Raw genomic sequence first — 18,934 nt, 5'->3', positions numbered from 1 at the left:
TTGGATATACCTCATTATACCCTCGAGTATTAACATCAACACAGACCTTAAGTTTATTAAGAAACATTTATAATCTTTTCACCCTGAAGCCTACTTGGATGCTTCATCTGAATAATAAAATTTGGTCTCCAAAACCTCTTTTTGTAACCCAGGCATTTCTTTCTATTGATAATAACCTTTTCAACAAATTGCCAATCAGAAAAATTTTAAATATACCTATAACCTTGAAGGTCCCTCTTTCAATTGTCCTGCATTTCTGAATTGAACCAATGTATATTTTAAATGTCTTTGACTGATATCTCATGGATTCCTAAAATGAATAAAACCAAGCTGCACTCTGACCACCTGGGTACATGTCCTCAGGATCTCCTGAGGGCTGTGTCACAAGCCATGGTCACTCACATTTAGCTCAGAATAAATCTCTTCAAATATTTTATAGAGTTTGACTATTTTTATCAACATGCCTCAATTGCTGCAATGGCTATTATAAAAAAGACCAATGATAACAAGTGCTAGTAAAGGTATAGAGAAAAGAAACCCTTGCACACTGTTGGTGGGAATTTACATTTCAACAGCCATAATGGAAACTTTATGAATGTTTTTTTAAAAATAAATACAGCGTCCATGCACAGTGACTAATGTCTGTGATCCCAGCACTTTGGGAGGTCAAGGTGGAATGATCACTTGAGCCCAGGAGTTTAAGATCAGCCTGGGAAACATAGAAAGATCCCATCTCTACAAAAAAATTAAAAGATTAGCCAAACATGGTGGCTCATGTCTGTGGTCCCAACTGTTCCTGTATAAAACTGATGGTCAGGCTGCTTATACTTATGGCCCAATAACAAGATGCAGATGAACTGGAAAAGAAGAGAGTTTATTTCTTCAACCAAGTACAGGGAGAAGGCTGGGAAAATATTACCAGACCAACTCAAAATTACAAAGTTTTCCAGTGCTTATATACCTTCTAAGCTGTATGTCTACGTGTAAGTGTGCATTCATCTAAAGACATAAGTGATTAATTTCACTTATTAAAGGTAAGTATTTCTAGTGATGAATACATTAATTAGTATTAGAATACATTAATTGATTGATTTAATACTCCACATTGTATACATTCATCATAACATTGCATTGTTCCTTGTAAAAATATGCAATTACCATTTTCCATTACAATAAAATAAGCAAAAGTAAATAAAAATAAACATTTCTTATTTTTATGTAAATAAAAATGAATCAGATGAGTGGGTAAATAGTGTTATACCCATGCTATTGAATACTCATTAGAAAGAAGAAAAATGAATGAACTACAGCTACATGCAACAATATGTATAAATCTCAAGCTGAGTGAAAAAAGCAAGACCATAAAAGCAAATAATGTATGATTGCAGTAGTAATTTTATACAAAATGCAAGTAGATTTTTGGTTGCCTAAGGATGGGAGGGGGTAAGAAGTGGATGTGGGAGTAAAGGTTAGGGGGTGAGATTAAAAAGTGGCCCCCAAAATTTGCGAGGTCATGGCAATACACATTTTCTTAAATGTGGCAATGGCCTCACAGATGTATATATAACGTCAAACATATTTAATTTTATATTTTAAATATGCACAATTTATTTTGTGCTATTTATACTACGATAAATCACCTAAACATTTAGAAAAGTGGAAATGTTATTAAGTGCCTATGTCCCATGAACTGAACTAGATGTTAGTATATATATTTTCTTATTTGAAATCCAGCTATTGCTAGGGTTACAAGAGACTTCCTCACAAGAGGTAGCCTGAACTTTCAAATGCACATTATTTTCTTTGATAATCACCACTTCTATTGCCAAAAGAGTAACATTATGCAATGCTAAAAAACTTCTGAGTTTGTTTAAAAAAATGAGAAAACATACACTTTTTTCAAAATTGACTTTTCCAACCTAGTATATATTTTTTGGAGAAGGAGGGCTTTCACATTTAGGATTTTATTTAGAGTGACTTAAAATGTGTGTTTTGCTTGATAAATGAAAACCAGAAGCATAATTTTTCTGAATGCTGCACATAAAATTTTAGTGGAAAAGCTATGCCAATATTAAATACAAACCTGATTAAAACTTGTGTATCACTGATTTCCACGCAAAAGTATTGATTGATTGAGAAATTACCGTGTGAAAGTCCTCATGTAGAGAGCTGAAATAAAATTTATTTTCTAATCCATATTTATTTATATATTGTGTCCTGAAGAAGACAAAGTTTATATTTGGTTGTGCCTTTACAAAAATTTCTCAAATGCTCCATCACCTCTCTAGATGATTGGATGTCAGTAATCAATAATTTTCAGAAAGTAAATCTACTCAAACAACTCATCTCTTTTTGAATAATTTTGAAGTTTTATTCTAAAATCTTATTTTATACCCAGTAGATCTTGCAGTTTAGGGCATTACTATTAATAAACAAGCAGTGTCATACACACATTCAAAGTGAATACAATCTTCGTATAAAATAGTGCAGAATAAGAGTAAAATCCTTAATATATTGGAGTATTTGAATTCTCTGTTTTGATATAGTTGAGGCCTCCCTCTCTTCATAAGTCTTTGTTCTGTCTGCGTTACAAGTAATCCAAGCATTACTAAAGAAGTGAAATTGACAAATCAATCGTTAAGAGCCTATATGTGTGGCTCAATTTTAAGAATATATTTTTGAACTTCAGTTCTTTTACTTCAAATATGTTGTATTTCATGACTTGGAAGTATAACATTTGTTTTTTAAATCTTGCCCTGTTTCTAATAATGAGACCTATGAAATTAAACCTAATTTTTTTGTAAAATGCTGTAATGTATTTGATTATCTCAGCTAAACAGTTTAAAAACATATATTTTATTATAATTTTATTTACTAAAACTATGTACAGTCTTTCTATAGTCACAATATTCCTGAAATTAATAAAATTGAAATATTATGCATACCGAACTATGCATAAAATTTGGCCACCCAAAAGGTATGCAATATGATTTTCTTAGTCCTTTAGTTTGTTGAAATTTTCACTTTTTTAAAATTCAATTTTACAAAGATAATAGAATCAGGTATGCAATTGCAAAACTCAACTTGTGATCCTGGTTTATTTAATACGAAACAGTTAATGTTGAAAAGGAAAGTGTGTATCTTGACCACTGTACAACTGGTGTGAAGGTTTTGTTGTTGTTGTTGTTGTTGTTGTTGTTTTGAGTCGAAGTCTTGCTCTATCGCCCAGGCTGGAGGTGCAGTGACATGATCTCGGTTCACCGCAACCTACGCCGCTCGGGTTCAAGCGATTCTTCTGCCTCAGCTTCTTGAGTAGCTGAAACTACAGGAGCGCGCCACTGCACCTGGCTAATTTTTTTGTATTTTTAGTAGAGATGGGGTTTCACCATGTTGGCCAGGCTAGTCTTGAACTCCTGCCCTCAGGTGATCCGCCCTCCTCGGCCTCGCAAAGTGCTGAGATTACAGGCGTGAGCCACCGCGCCTGGCCTCACTTTGGAGTTTAAAAGAAAAAAAGGCGTCCTGGGTATCCACTACATAGAAAGCATTTTTTTTTTCCAGGCAGTGTGAACAGCACTGGGAGCTATACATAGTTGTCAGGGTCTCACAGTCTACTGGGTATGCCAAAACCATATATAATCAATTTTAAACAAGCTGTACTGTAATAAGTGATGGAACAGAGGATCAAATAATATACTTTGAACTGCGAGGAAAGGGAGAAATTAATTTCTAACTGATGAGAAAAATTCCTGAGAACTTTCATGGGACATAAAATTTGAGTTATTTATAAATAGGTAGGATTTTAATTAGTAAGTATAAACTGTGAGTGGTAGAGATCTTTTTACTATTATTCTGCATTTGCTATATAATTTTCCAGACTCACTCTTTTCATTTATATATATATCAGATATATATATATATCAGATATATATATATCAGATATATATATATCAGATATATATATCAGATATATATATATATATCAGATATATATATATCATATATATATATATATATATATATCAGATATATCCAAGCTGAGGCAGGAGAATCACTTGAACCCGAGCGACGTAGGTTGCGGTGAACCGAGATCATGTTACTGCACCTCCAGCCTGGGCGATAGAGCAAGACTTCGACTCAAAACAACAACAACAACAACAACAACAACAACAAAACCTTCACACCAGTTGTACAGTGGTCAAGATACACACTTTCCTTTTCAACATTAACTTTTTCATATTAAATAAACCAGGATCACAAGTTGAGTTTTGCAATTGCATACCTGATTCTATTATCTTTGTAAAATTGAATTTTAAAAAAGTGAAAATTTCAACAAGCTAAAGGATATATATATATATATCAGAACTTTCAAAATAATTAGAGAAAGGGAGGTGAAGGTGAAGCATTGGAGGGTGGAGGGCAGGCAGCCCAGCATGTGCAGTCAAATTCTCCCTTTCTCACACAAATAGAATGTATCCACTGCCAAGATAACTAATCCTGAAATTTCTTTTTTTACGGTATTTTTTAAAGTTGCTGTGATTATCAATTACTTATGTTAAACACAGTTCCTACATCCCCACCTTCCTTTAAATCTCGTTTCTGGTTACTGGTTCTCCTGAAATATCTCTATTTTGTATTAGAGACCTGTGTGGTCAGTATTTAGAGGAAAAAGTTTCCAAAGTGGGACACACTCATAATTTTAGTGAAAGGTCAGAAAATGTGGTTCTCATAAAAATAACATAAAAAATTATTTTCCCTTCCTCCTTCACAAAGGATGTCTGGAAAGAAGGCTATATTCTAATCAATTATAACCTGACTGTGTGAGATAATGGCTTGTAAACAGAAGGATAATCTACCTAGAGATTAGAAAAAAAGAGAACCAGTATCATGCCGTCTTAGTTACTATAAACTTGTAGTATAGTTTGAAGTGAGGTAGCTTGATGTCTCCAGCTTTGTTCTTTTTGCTTAGGAGTCCCTTGGCTATTCAGGCTTTTTTTTTGGTTCCATATAAAATTTTAAATAGTTTTTTCTCTAGATCTCTGAAGAATTTTAATGGTAGTTTAATAGGAATAGCGTTAAATCTATAAATTGCTTTGGGCAGTATGGCCATTTTAATGATACTTTTTCTTTCTATTTATGAGTATAGAATGTTTGTTTATTTGTGTTATCTCTGATTTCTTTGAGCAGTGGTTTGTAGTTCTCCTTGTAGAAATCTTTCACCTCCTGATATGGTTTGGATTTGTGTCCCCACCCAAACTTCATGTCAAATTTTAATCCCCAGTGTTGAAGAAGGGGCCTGGAGGGGGGTGATTGGATCGTGGGGGTGTACTTTCCCCCTTGCTGTTCTCATGATAGCGAGTGAGTGCTCATGAGATCTACTTGTTTACAAGCATGTAGCACTTCTCCCTTGGCTCTCTTCCTCCTGCTTCAGCCATGTAAGACATGCCTCCTTTCTCTTCTCCTTCTGCCATAGTTGCAGGTTTTCTGAGGCCTCCCCTGCCCAGCTTCCTATAAAGCCTGTGGAACCAACAGCCAAATAAACCTCTTTTCTTTATAAATTATCCAGTCTCTGGTCCTATCTGCTTACATGGTATACATGAAAGTAAACATGGCTGCCTACAATTCCCCAATTATGTACCCTACAATTAGAGGTGACATTTAAAGTATTTAACCACCAATCAGAATAGATGGGTTTCTTTCATAACACTGATAGACATTTGACCTGGGCAACCACATTGATTCTAGTCCAGGATTTCAGAGAAAGGGTGGCCTGAATCTCAGTCTCAAACCCAAAAACCTTAGGACACAAATTTATTGGCCAAGTGCCAATATGAATCAAGTGCCCATGTCTGGACAGATTAACTGTGGTACAAAGAAGAGTCATACAATAGCACAACTTCAACATGCAGATGGAAAGGGAGGGTCATTCCTAGAAAATGAGTCCTCATCAGAAAATCTCTCAGATACTTACTACAAACATCTAAGTGTGAGCTCAGGAGAGACACCAGCTTTTGGGAACCATCAGCATGTGGGTGGAATGATGTCATGGGAGAAGATGAAGATCATTTAGGGAAGATGTGTATGGATGAAAGAGAAGGCTAAAGAAAAAGAGCTTTAATGTCTAAAATTATGAAATTTGGCAGAAAAAAAAGTCACCTTGAGGGGGACTCAGAAAGAATGACCAAAGGGGTTGGAGGCACACCAAAATAATATGTAGAGAATATATTGTCAGGAAGCCAGAGAAACAAAAGGATTCAAGATGACACTCCATGTAAAAGGTTGCAGAAAAATTAAATGCCCTTCTGAATCGGCAAGAAGAGGACTTTGGAAGCTAAAATAAGAGCAATTTCAACAAAATTGCAGAGACACGAGCAAGAATGTTGAGGGTGGATTTGTGAGTAGGAAGTGTGAGAATGGGTACAGTATGTAACTATCATACTCAGAAGAAGCTGGAATCCCTAAAATGCACAAAAATATTTTTGCATATGTAGATATATGACTAGTGAGATTTGACACAGCTCTGTGATTGTTTTTATTTACAGTTCTTGATACCCTGAATATAAATTTCTTTTTCTGGACCATGTTTTATGCAAATATGGGCTTCCCAGGCTTATGTTCATTATGAATATGGATTTTTTCATACCAAAGCAATATAAACTATGGAAAAGTATGTAAGTAAAATCATAAAATGTCCATTAAAAATCATAATTTATTACCATAAAAATATCACCCAGTCTAAGGTAGTTACTTGCATAAATGCAAGAACAGTTAGCTAGTTAGCTGTATTCCTGTGTATTTAATGCTTTTTGTGGCAACTGTGAATGGAAGTTCCTTTCTGGTTTGCCTCCTGGCTTGACTGTAGACCAGTGGAACAGAATAGAGCCCAGAAATAAGACCACACACCTACAACTATCTGATCTTCAACAAACCTTGCAAAAAGCAAGCAATGGGAAAAGGAATCACTATTCAATAAATGGTCATTACAGAAAAACAAACCAAAACCACAATGAGAAACCATCTCGCACCATTCAGAATGGCTATTACTAAAAAGTCAAAAAATAACAGATGCTGGCAAGGTTGTGGGAAAAAGGAACACTTACACACTGTTGGTGAGAATGTAAATTAGATCAACCATTGTGGAAGACAGTGTGGTGATTCCTCAAAGACCTAAAGACAGAAACACCATTTGACCCCATAATCCCATTACTGAGTATAAACCAAAGGAATATAAATCATTTCATTATGAAGACACATGAACATGTTTGTTCATTGCAGCACAATTCACCATAGCAAAGCCATGGAATTAACCTAAATGCCCATCAGTGATAGACTCAACAAGGAAGAATATGGTACATATACACCATGGAATACCATGCAGCTGTAAAAAGAAAGAGATCATGTCCTTTGCATGGACATGGATGGAGCCATAGGCCATTATTCTAAGCAAACGCAGGAACAGAAAACCAAATACTACATGTTCTCACTTAAAAGTAGGAGCAAAATGATGAGAACACATGCACACATAAAGGGAAACAACACACATTGGGGCCTATCGGAGGATGGAGGGTGGAGGAGGGAAAACATCAGGAAAAATAACTAATAGGTACTAGGCTTAATACCTGGGTGATGAAATAATCTGTGCAACAAACCCCCATGACAAAAGTTTACCTATGTAACAAGTCTGCACTTGTCCCCCTGAACTTAAAAGCTAGATAAATAAAAAAATTTTACAAAGTGAAGCAAAAGGACAGATTTCTATAGTATATCTTCATTATCAGAGACCCAGAAGGAAATATCTCCACAGTAAACAGTAATCCAAGTGGCATTATTTAATAAAATCTCCTTTAAGCCAACCTCTTTGTTTTTATTCCAGGCTCATCAAATTTTTGTTCTAATTTGTTCTCCCAAGTAAATTTATCCATAGAAAAGTGTGCAGATAAAACCAATACTAGTTACATTACCAATTTATGTCTTCTAAAGTAAATAAATCAGTACTCTGTTTTTGTAGTCTATTCCATCTGAGTTTGATTAATATGTCACCTCTAAGAAAAATATAAAAGCTGAAAATTAAACCCAAGGCTCTTGGGAGGCACCATAGCCCAATGGTTAAAAGACTAAATGATTTTATAAGAACAAGGTCTTTGAATGTCTTACTATTGGATCCGAAGTGCCCTGAAAATTCTAAATGTTCTGTAATACTTATTAAATGAATCAATCACTTAATAAATAATAATCTTGGGTATGAATATCCCTTGACAACTTAATCCTGTGAGACTCTGGGCAAATTACCTACTATGCTAAGCTTTCATTTCCTCAACTGAAAAGTGCTGCCTTACAGGGTAAATGAGATGCTACAGGTAACTTCTGTAATTATATTCGGCATATCTTAATTACACTAAAAATGTTAATTCTGTTACTGATAATAGTAGCTGTAGTTGTTTTAATATTAATAATGGCATTAGAGGACATAACCCACAAAGCTGCTGATATTCAGGGGCCCAATTGGGCAACTAGTCATAGTGTTAATATATCTCTTTTAGCACAACAGTGTATAACATGCTCCATATCCACATCATCACTATTCAATCAGCACAGATAAAAAGAATAAAGTCATTGAAAAATATGCCACCAGAATGAGCAGAAGCTACAGTGTCTATCAGTGAAGCGAGGTGAGCGAAGTGTTCTGGCCATTTTCTCACTGCATAGTGTAGACCCTTCCAAAAGTACCTGTAGACTGAATTTAACATTTTTCACTTTTCTGATTCCATTAATGTCCAAAGTAGAGTTCTTATCTCTTATAGTTTTTGTGAAGTATTTATAAAAATATACATGAAAATTGCTGCCAGAGGGCCTGTCATATAGCAAGTACTCCATAAATATTAACTACTGGTAGTTTCCATTTATGTAATCTTCAGAACAGTCTTAAAAATTAGTGCCATTATTGTCCTTATTTTACAAATTTAGAAACACGAAAGGTCATTAATTCATACAGTCAGTAACTGTCATAGTCAGAATTCATATACATGTCTACCTGACATCTTTTCACAGTTTATTCATTACAATGACTACCTCCCATAAAGAACACTCATAAGATAATCTGATTCACGCTGTAATATGAGTATCTGATTGCATTGCCTCAGCCAGGGAAATTTTAATTTTTGGTATCTTAACATCTTCACTGAACACACATCTTCCACCTCCCACCAGACTTTTATCCTTGTGTAAACTTTTCCCCATAGATAAAAACTTATTTTAGATAAATACCCAGTGATGAGATTGTTGGGTCACATGATCTGTGTGATGGTTAATATTGAGGGTCAACTTGATTGGATTGAAAGATGCAAAGTATTCTTGCTAGTCGTGTCTGTGAGGGTGTTACCAAAGGAGATTAACATTTGAGTCAGTGGACTAGAAGAGGCAGACCCATGCTCAATCTGGGTGGGCACCATCTAATCAGCTGCCAGCAAGGCTAGAATAAAGGAGATAGATGAAAGTGGAATGAGCACACTTGCTCAGTCTTCCAGCCTTCATCTTTCTCTCTTGCTGGATGCTTCCTGCCCTTGAATATCAGACTCTGAATTCTTCAGCTTTTGGACTCTTGGACTTAAACCAGTGGTTTAAGCCAGTGACTTAAACTAGGGGCTCTGGGTCCTTTGGCCGCAGATTGAAGGCTGCACTGTCAGCTTCCTTACTTTTGAGGTTTTGGGATTCGAACTGGCTTCCTTGCTCCTCAGCTTGCAGATGGCCTTTTGTGAGACTTCACCTTGTGATCGTGTGAGTCAATACTCCTTAATAAACTCCTCTTTATATATACATCTATCCTATTTGTTCTGTCCCTCTAGAGAACCCTAACACAAACAGTGTATATTTTATGTCATAAGAAACTGCCAAAATATTTCCAAAGCAGCTTTATTTCCTGAAAACAATATATAAGGGTGTCAGTTTCTCCACATCCTCCCTAACGTTTAATATTTTCAGTGTGTTGTTGTGGTGGTGGTGGTTGTTTTATTTTGGCCATTCTAGCTTGCATAATGCAATGTTTCATTATGGTTTTAATTGTATTTTCCTAATGAATAATGATGTTGAGCACATTTTGATTTGCTTATTTGCCATAAATATATCTTTGGCTCATTTAAAAAATTGTTTTTTTTCACTTTGCATTGAATGTAAGAGGTATTTATATATTCTGGATACAAGTTGTTTATCAGGTATATGTTTTGACACTTTTTTTTCTGCTGTGTGGCCTTTCCATTACCTTAATATTGCTTTCTCAAAAAGCAGAAATCTAAAATTGTGATAAAATTTAATTTTTCAATTTTTAATTTTATATTTTGTTTTTGAGGTTTGAAGAAATATTTGCCTAGCCCCAAATCACAAATATTACACTACTTTTGAGATATTTCACAGAACTAGACAAACCAATTTTAAAATTCATATGGAACCAAAAAAGAGTCCAAATAGCCAAGGCAATTCTAAACAAATGGTGCAAAGCTTGAGACAACATGCTGCCTGACTTAAAACTACACTACAAGGCTACAGTAACCAAAACATATTTCCCTATAGAAGTGTTTTCTTAAGCTGAAATATATTTATTAACTCATTTTATAGTTTTAACACACTGATATACTAAAGTCTTAATAAAATTGTCTAAAAGTATAAAACTAATGAGTAGCTGAGCCAAGATTTGAAACTAGTAATGGTTCTTTTTTTAAAAAAAAATGTATTTTAGGTTCAGTGATACATGTGCAGGTTTGTCATGTAGGTAAGCTCGTGTCACGGGGTTTTGTTGTACAGATTATTTCATTACCCAGGTACTAAGTCTAGTACCCAGTAGTTATTTTTTCTGTTGCTCTTCTTCCTCCCACTCTGCATACTCAGGCAGGTTCCAGTGTCTCTTGCTCTCCTTTGTGTTCATGTATTATCGTGATTTAGCAACCACTTAAAGTGAGAACATACATTATTTGGTTTTCTGTTCCTGCATTAGTTTTCTAAGGATAAGCTCCTCCAGCTCTATCCATGTTCTTGCAAAGGATATGATCTTGTGCTTTTTTATAGCTGCATATTCCATGGTGTATATGTAGCACATTTTCTTTATCCTGTTTACCACTGATGGACATTTAGGCTAATTCCATGTCTTCACTATTGTGACTAGTGCTGCAATGAATGTACACATGCATGTGTCTTTATGATAGAACAATTTATATTCCTTTGGGTATATACCCAGGAAAGAAATTGCTGGATTGAATGGTAGTTCTCTATTTAGCTCTTTGAGGAACTGCCACATTGCTTTCCATGAGGGTTGAACTAATTTGCACTCCACCAGCAGTACATAAGTGTTACCTTATCTCCACAAGGTTAATAGCATCTGTTACTTTGTGACTTTGTAACAATACTCATTTTGAGTGGTGGGAGGTGGTATCTTACCATGGTTTTGATTTGCATTTATCTACTGCTTCATGATTTTGAGCTTTTTTTATACGCTCCTTGGCCACATGTATGTCTTCTTTTGAAATGTGCCTGTTCATTTCCCTTGCCCAATTTTTAATGTTTTTTTTGAAATTTATTTAACTTCCCTATAGAGGCTACATATTAGACCTTCCTCAGATGCATAGTTTACATGTATTTTCTCCCATTCTATAGGTTGTCTGTTTACTCTTCTGATCATTTCTTTTGTTTTGCAGAGAACCTCTTTAGTTCAAATAAATTGCATTTGTCCATTTTTCCTTTTGTTGCAATTGCTTTTGGTGTCTACATCATGAAATCTTTGCCAGTTCCTATGTCCAGAATGATATTGCCTAGGTTATCTTCCAGTGTTTTTATAGTTTTGAGATTTACATTTAAGTCTTTATCCACTTTGAGTTGAGTTTTGTATACGGTGTAAGAAAGGGGCCCAGTTTTAATCTTCAGCACATGGCTAGCTAGTTATCCCAGTACCATTCACTAAATAGGGAGCTTTATCCCCATTGTTTGTTTTTGTCAGCTTTATCAGAGATCAGATTGTTGCAAGTGTGTGGCCTTATTTTTAGGCTCTCTATTTTGTTCCATTGGTCTATGTGTCTGTTTTTGTGCCAGTACCATTCTGTTTTGGTTACTGTAGCCTTGTAGTGTAGTTTTAAGTCAGGCAGCATGTTGTCTCAAGCTTTGATCCATTTGCTTAGAAATGCCTTGGCTATTTGGACTCTTTTTTGGTTCCATATGAATTTTAAAATTGGTTTGTCTAGTTCTGTGAAATATCTCAATGGTAGTTTAATAGAAATAGCATTGAATTTGTAAATTGCTTTGGGCAGTATGACCATTTTAATGATATTAATTATTTTCTTTCCCATGAGTATGGAATGTTTTTTCATTTGTTTTGTCATCTCCCATTTCTTTAAGCAGTGTTTTGTAATTATCATTGTGGAGATCTTTCACCTCCCTGATTAGCTGCATTACTATGTATTTCATTCTTTTTGTGGCAATTGTGAATTGGATTGCATTCCTAATTTGGCTAAGAGATTGGCTCTTGCTGTTGTATAGGAATGCTAGTGATTTAGATGTTGATTTTGTATTCTGAAACTTTGCTGAATTTGCTTATCAATTAAAGAACGTTTAGACTGAGACTATGGGGTTTTATAGATGTAGAATCATGTCATTTGCAAACAAAGATAGTTTGATTTTCTCTCTTCCTTTTGGATACCCTTTAGTTCTTTCTCTTGCCTGATTGCTCTGGCCATGACTTCCAATATTATTTTGAATAGGAGTGGTGACAGAGGGCATCCTTGTCTTGTGCCAGTTTTGAAAGGGAATGCATTCAGCTTTTAACCTTCAGTATGATGTTGGCTGTGGGTTTGTCATAAATGGCTCTTGTTATTGTAAGGTATGTTCCTTCAATACCTAGTTTATTGAGAGTCTTTAACATGAAGGGATGTTTAATTTTATCCAAAGTTTTTTCTACATCTTTGAGAAAATCCTGTGATTTTTGTCTTTAGTTATGTTTATGTGATGGATCACATTTATTAATTTGCATACATTGAGCCAATCTTACATCCTAGGGTTAAATCCTACTTGATTGTTGTAGATTAGTTTTTTGATGTGCTGCTGGATTTCGTGTGCTAGTATTCCATTGAGAAAATTTGCATAGATGTTCTTCATGGAACTTTAGCCTAAATTTTTATTTTATTTTTTGTCTCTGCCATATTTTGGTATCAGGGTGTTGCTGCCCTCATAGAATAAGTTGGGGAGGAGTCCCTTCTCAAATTTTTGAAATAGTTTCAGTAGAAATGGTAATAGATCTTCTTTGTGCGTCTGGTAGAAATCATCTGTGATTCTTTCTACTCCTAGGCTATTTGTTTGGTAAGCTACATATTACTGATTGAATTTTGGAGTTCCTTATTGGTTTATTCAGGGATCCAATTTCTTCCTGGTTCAGTCTTGGGAGGGTTTATGTGTTCAGGAATTTATTCATTTATTCTAGCTCTTCTAGTCCATGTGCACTGAGGTGTTCATAGTAGTCTCTGATTGTTATTTGTATTTCTGTGGGGTCAGTAGTAACATCCCATTTGTTATTTCTATTGGGTTTCATTGAATCTTCTTTATTTTCTTCTTTATTAGTCTAGTTAATGTTCTATCTATGTTTTTAATTTTTTCAAAAAACAACTTCTTGATTCATCAATCTTCTGAAGGACTTTTTTGTCTCAATCTTCAGTTCTCTCTGATTTTGGTTATTTCTTGTCTTCTGCTAGCTTTGGAGTTGGTTTTGCTCTTCTTCTCTAGATTTTTTGTTGTTACATTAGGTTGATAATTTGAGATCTTTCTGACATTTTGATGTGTGTATCTAGTGCTATAAATTTTTATTGTAACACTGCCTTGGCTATGTCTCAGATATTCTGTTTTTTTGGAGCTTTTCTCTCATTAGTTTCAAAGAATTTCTTGATTTCTGCCTTAATTTCATTATTTACCCAACAGTCATTCAGGAGCATGTTGTTTAATTTCCATGTAATTGTATGATATTGAGCAATTTTCTTAGTCTTGATTTCTATTTTTATTGTGCTGTGGTCTGAGATAATGGTTGGCATGATTACATTTCTTTTATAATTGCTGAGGAGTATTTTATTACAATTGTGTGGTTGATTTTAGACTATATACTGTGTCATCATGAGAAGAATGCATATTATGTTGTTTTGGGGAAGACAGTTCTGTAGATGTCTATCGGTCCATTTCTTTCAGTGTTGAGTTCCAGTCCTAAATATCTTTGTTAATTTTCTTTCTCAATGATCTGTCTAATACTATCAATGAGGTGTTGAAGTCTCCCACCATTACTGTTGGGAGTCTGAGTCTATTTTAAAAACTCTAAGAACTTGCTTTATGAATCTGGGTGCTCCTGTGTTGGGTGAATATATATTTAGTATATTTAGGTCTTCTTGTTGAATTGAACCCTTTACCATTATGTAATGCCCTGCTTTGTCTTTTTTTTTTTAATCTTTGCTGGTGTAAAGTCTGTTTTGTTTGTATAATTAGTATTGCAAACCTTGCTTTTTTCTGTTTTCCATTTTCTTTGTAGACTTTTTGACATGCCTTTATTTTGAACATATGGATGTCATTGCATATGAGATGGGTCTCTTGAAGACACGATTCCACTGGATCTTACTTTTGTATCCAGCTTGTCACTCCCTTTTAATTGGGTCATTTATCCTTTTGATATTCATATTAGTATTGATATGTATGGATTTGATCCTGTCATCATGCTGTTAGTTTGTTATTATGCAGACTTGTTTGTGTGGTTGCTTTATAATGTTACCGATCTGTGTACTTAAGTGTGTTTTTGTAGTGGCTGGTTATGGTCTTTCTTTTCCATAATTCGTGCCTTTTTCAGGACCTCTGCTAAGGCAGGCCTGGTGGTAATGAATTTGCTCAGCATTTGCTTCTCTAAAGGGGAACTTATTTCTCCTTCACTTATGAAGCTTAGTTTGCCTGGATATGTAATTCTTCCTTGCAATTTATTTTATTTAAGAATATTAAATATAGCCCCCTTATGTCTTCTGGCTTTTAGAGTTTTTGCTCAGAGGTATGCTGTTAGTTTAATGGGCTTCTCTTTGTATGTTGCCTGTCCTTTCTCTCTAGCTGCCTTTAACAGTTTTTTTTTTTTCATTTCAACCTTGGAGATTCTGATGAATTTGTGTGTTGGGTATAATCTTTTTGGTAAGTATTTTGTAGAAGTTCTCTGCATTTCCTGAGTTTGAATGTTGGCCTCTCTAGCTAGGTTGAGAAAGTTATCATGGATGCTGTCCTGAAATATATTTTCCAAGTTGCTTCCATTCTGCCCATGTCTTTCAAAAACACCAATATGTTGTAGATTTATTCTCCTTACATTATTCCATATTTCTCAGAGGTTTTGTTAATTTCTTTTTATATTTTGTTTATTCTTGTCCGAATGTCTTATTTCAGAAAGCCAGCCTGCAGACTCTGAGATTCTTTACTCAGCTTTGTCTATTATGCTGTTAAAATTTGTGATTACATTATGAAATTATTGTAGTGTGTTTTTCAGCTCTATCAGGTTGATTTTGTTCTTTTCTATACTGGCTATTTTCTCTGTCAGCTCCTGTGTTACTTTATTGTAATTCTTAGCTTCCTTGGATTGGGTTTCAACATTCTCTTGAATCTCTATGATCTTCATTCTTACCTGTATTCTGCATTCTATTTCTGTCATTTCAGCCATCTCAGCTTGGTTAAGAACCATTGGTGGGAAACTAGTGCAGTTGTTTGGAGGAAAAAGGGCACTCTGGCTTCTTGAGTTATCAGGGTTCTTGCACTGGTTTTTTCTAATCTTTGTGGGCTGATGTTCTTTCAATCTTTGAAGTTGCTGCCCTTCGGATTTTCTTGTTTTGTTTTATACTATTTGATGACCTTGGAGATTTGATGGTAATATAAGGTGGGTCCAGTAAATTGGCTGTGTTTCTGGAAGATTTTAGGGGACAAGGTTCAGATCAGGACTTGTGGATAATGTGCTCTAATTCTTGGAGACTGATACTGGGCTGCAGGTTTGTTCTCTGGCTCCTCAAGGTTACGAACCTGCTGCGCTGTGGGGACCAAGATGCTCTCTCGCTGCTGGTCACGACATTCTGAAGTGTGGTGCTAGCCAAAGTGCTTCATAGGGCAGTGGCAGTGGCATCTGTTCTTGTTTGCACATGCCAGACAGCAGCAGCAGCAGCAGCAGCAGAAGAAGAAGAAGAAGAAGAAGAAGAAGAAGAGAAAGAAGAGAAGCAGCAGCAGCATGGCATAGTAAATGCTCATCACCTGTGGTGGAGTGCTAGTGGGTGTCACCCTCCATGTGGGTGTTCACAGCAGTAGTCTTGGCAGCATGGCAAGAGGGGGTGGGGACCCCTGCAAGTGTCTGTGCATCTGTTTGTGCTGGTGGTGGTGTTAGCCTGGGTGTGGGTCGCTGGTGGTGGCAGGAATGTGTGCACCCTCGTGCACATTCACACAGGCAGCAGGGGCCATTCAGGGCAGGGACGTGTTCACTGTTCTTCATGCCTAGGTGCCTGGTTTCATGCCAGTGGAAGTGTTACCACAGGGGCGGGGTGCTGTTGGGCTTTGTGCCCACCAGTGTTCCAATGGCAGTGGTGGGGCAGTAGGGAAAAGGGATGCATTGTGCACTCATGCCAGCAGCAGTGACACAGCAGGGTACACACATACATGGACTTGGTGAGTAATGGGAGGCAAGAGTCACTAGTGCACACACACACACCAACAATGTGATATGGGAGGTGGCCGTGTTTAAGTGCATGCAGGCAAAGTGGCACTGGAAAGGCTGTAGTGTAGGGAGGGTGCAGGTAGGCTGTTGTGTGTCTGCAAGGGTCACTCTGCTAGAATTCTCTGTAGTCAGGTGTCATCTGCCAGTGCAGGAGCTATGATGTAGGCCCGTAGGAGGTAACCCTCTTGCTACCCAAGTCATGTTCAGGCTCGGGTCACAGGAAAGGCCAGCAGACCAAAAGGTGCTGAGATCAGACCAGCCCTGTCTCATGGGAAAGACAGCCTCCAGTGTCCAGGTTCAACATTTCCCCTGGGGCTAAAATCTCCTATGGAAGCAAGTTGAACATACAGAGATTGGCATTTTTGACTGGCCTTTACTACAGGCACTTCTGCACCAAAACCTCAGGGGTTTGCAATGGCTGGAGTTCTGACCCTATTATTTCTCTAAGCACCTCTCCCTGCCAACTCAAGTGTCTGTGGTGGTCATGTGGTCTGCTCCTGTTGGGATTCCGGAGGTCTGTGGCAAGAGTGGGTTTCTCCTTGCCTGCTTTACTCACCCCTGCCCCAGTAGTTGTTGTGGGCCAGAAACAAGTCTCAGTGTACAGGTAGCCCTTTCAAAGTTCCCAGTCTCCTCCTTCTTCAGCTCAGTATCTGTGCCTTTCCTCTGTCCACTCTCATTGCCTTCTCTCCAAAGATATTCTAGGAGTGCACAAGTCTTTCTGATGTCCTGGTTCCTTGGTGGCAGGTGTTCCTCCTGGTTGCATCTAGTCAGCCATCTTGCCGAGAAAACCCCTAAAACCAGTAATGGTTATCATGCTAGCATTATGTGTGTCACTGTGTTTCTTGTCATTTAACCATGTATTAAATTTTTTTATTTGATGGTTTTATTTAACAACTCTATTGAGGTTTTAGATAACAAAAATCACATCATTAAAAACATTCAGTTTGGCTGGGCGCAGTGGCTCGTGCCTGTAATCCCAGAATTTTGGGGGGCTGAAACAGGCGAATCACTTGAGCTCAGGAGTTTGAGATCAGTCTGGCCAACATGGTGAAACTCCGTCTCTACTAAAAATACAAAAATTAGCCAGTTATGTTGGTGAGTGCCTGTAATCCCAGCTACTCGGGAGGCTGAGGGAGGAGAATCACTTGAACTCGGAAGGCGGAGTTTGAAGTGAATGGAGATCATGCCACTGCACTCCAGCCTGGGCAAAAGATGAGACTCTCTCTGAAAAAAAAAATTCAGTGGTACGAGTTTCAGTAAATATGTGCTGTTGTGCAACCATCAAGTTGGACAACAAACCACAATCAAGCTTTAAAGTATTTACTTCATCTCAAAAAGTTGCCCTTTTACTCTCTGACATTCAATCCATGCTTTCACTCCTTATCCCAGGCAAAAGCAACTTATGTTTTTGGTCAATAAAATTGAGCCTTTTCTAGAACTGTTATAGAAATAAACATACAAGTAAAAGTATACATCATTGAGGTATAAATGAATTTATACATTATGTAGTCTTTATCTGACTTATTTAGCCTGCTGCTTTTGAGATTCACCCATGTTATTTTATATATCAGTAATTCATATTATTTTATTGCTGAATAGTACTGCTTTGTATGGATACAGCATATTCTGTTTATTCAATTCACCTGTTGATGGACATTTCATATGTTTCTAGTCTTGTGATATTACTATTAATGAACTTATGAATACTTTTGTACAAACCTGTGTGGACAGTTATTTTTAGTTTTTATTTTTTGATTGATATCTAGGAGTGTAATTACTGCATTACATAACACATGTGAGTTTAACTTTATTAGAAAGGGCCAGATGCGGTGGCTCACGCCTGTAATCCCAGCACTTTGGGAGGCCAGGTCGAGCAGATCATCTGAAGTCGGGAGTTTGGGACCAGTCTGGCAAACATGGTGAAACCCCATCTCTAAAAAAATATAAAAATTAACTGGGCATGATGGCGAGTGCCTGTAATCCCAGCTACTCGGGAGGCAGAGGTTGGAGAATCACTTGAACCTGGGAGGAGGAGGTTGCAGTGAGCTGAGATCGCGTCATTGCACTCCAGCTTGGGTGACAGAGTGAGACTCTGACTCAAAAAAAAAAAAAAAAAAAAGAAAGAAAGAAAGAAAGAAATGGCCAAATTTTTGGCAAAGCTGCTGTCTCATTTCACATTCTCTCTATGTATAAAGTTCTGGTTTTCCA

This window comes from Pan troglodytes, chromosome X, assembly GCF_028858775.2.
Source record: "Pan troglodytes isolate AG18354 chromosome X, NHGRI_mPanTro3-v2.0_pri, whole genome shotgun sequence".
Classification (NCBI taxonomy): domain Eukaryota; kingdom Metazoa; phylum Chordata; class Mammalia; order Primates; family Hominidae; genus Pan; species Pan troglodytes.
Note: the sequence above shows the minus strand (reverse complement) of the source record.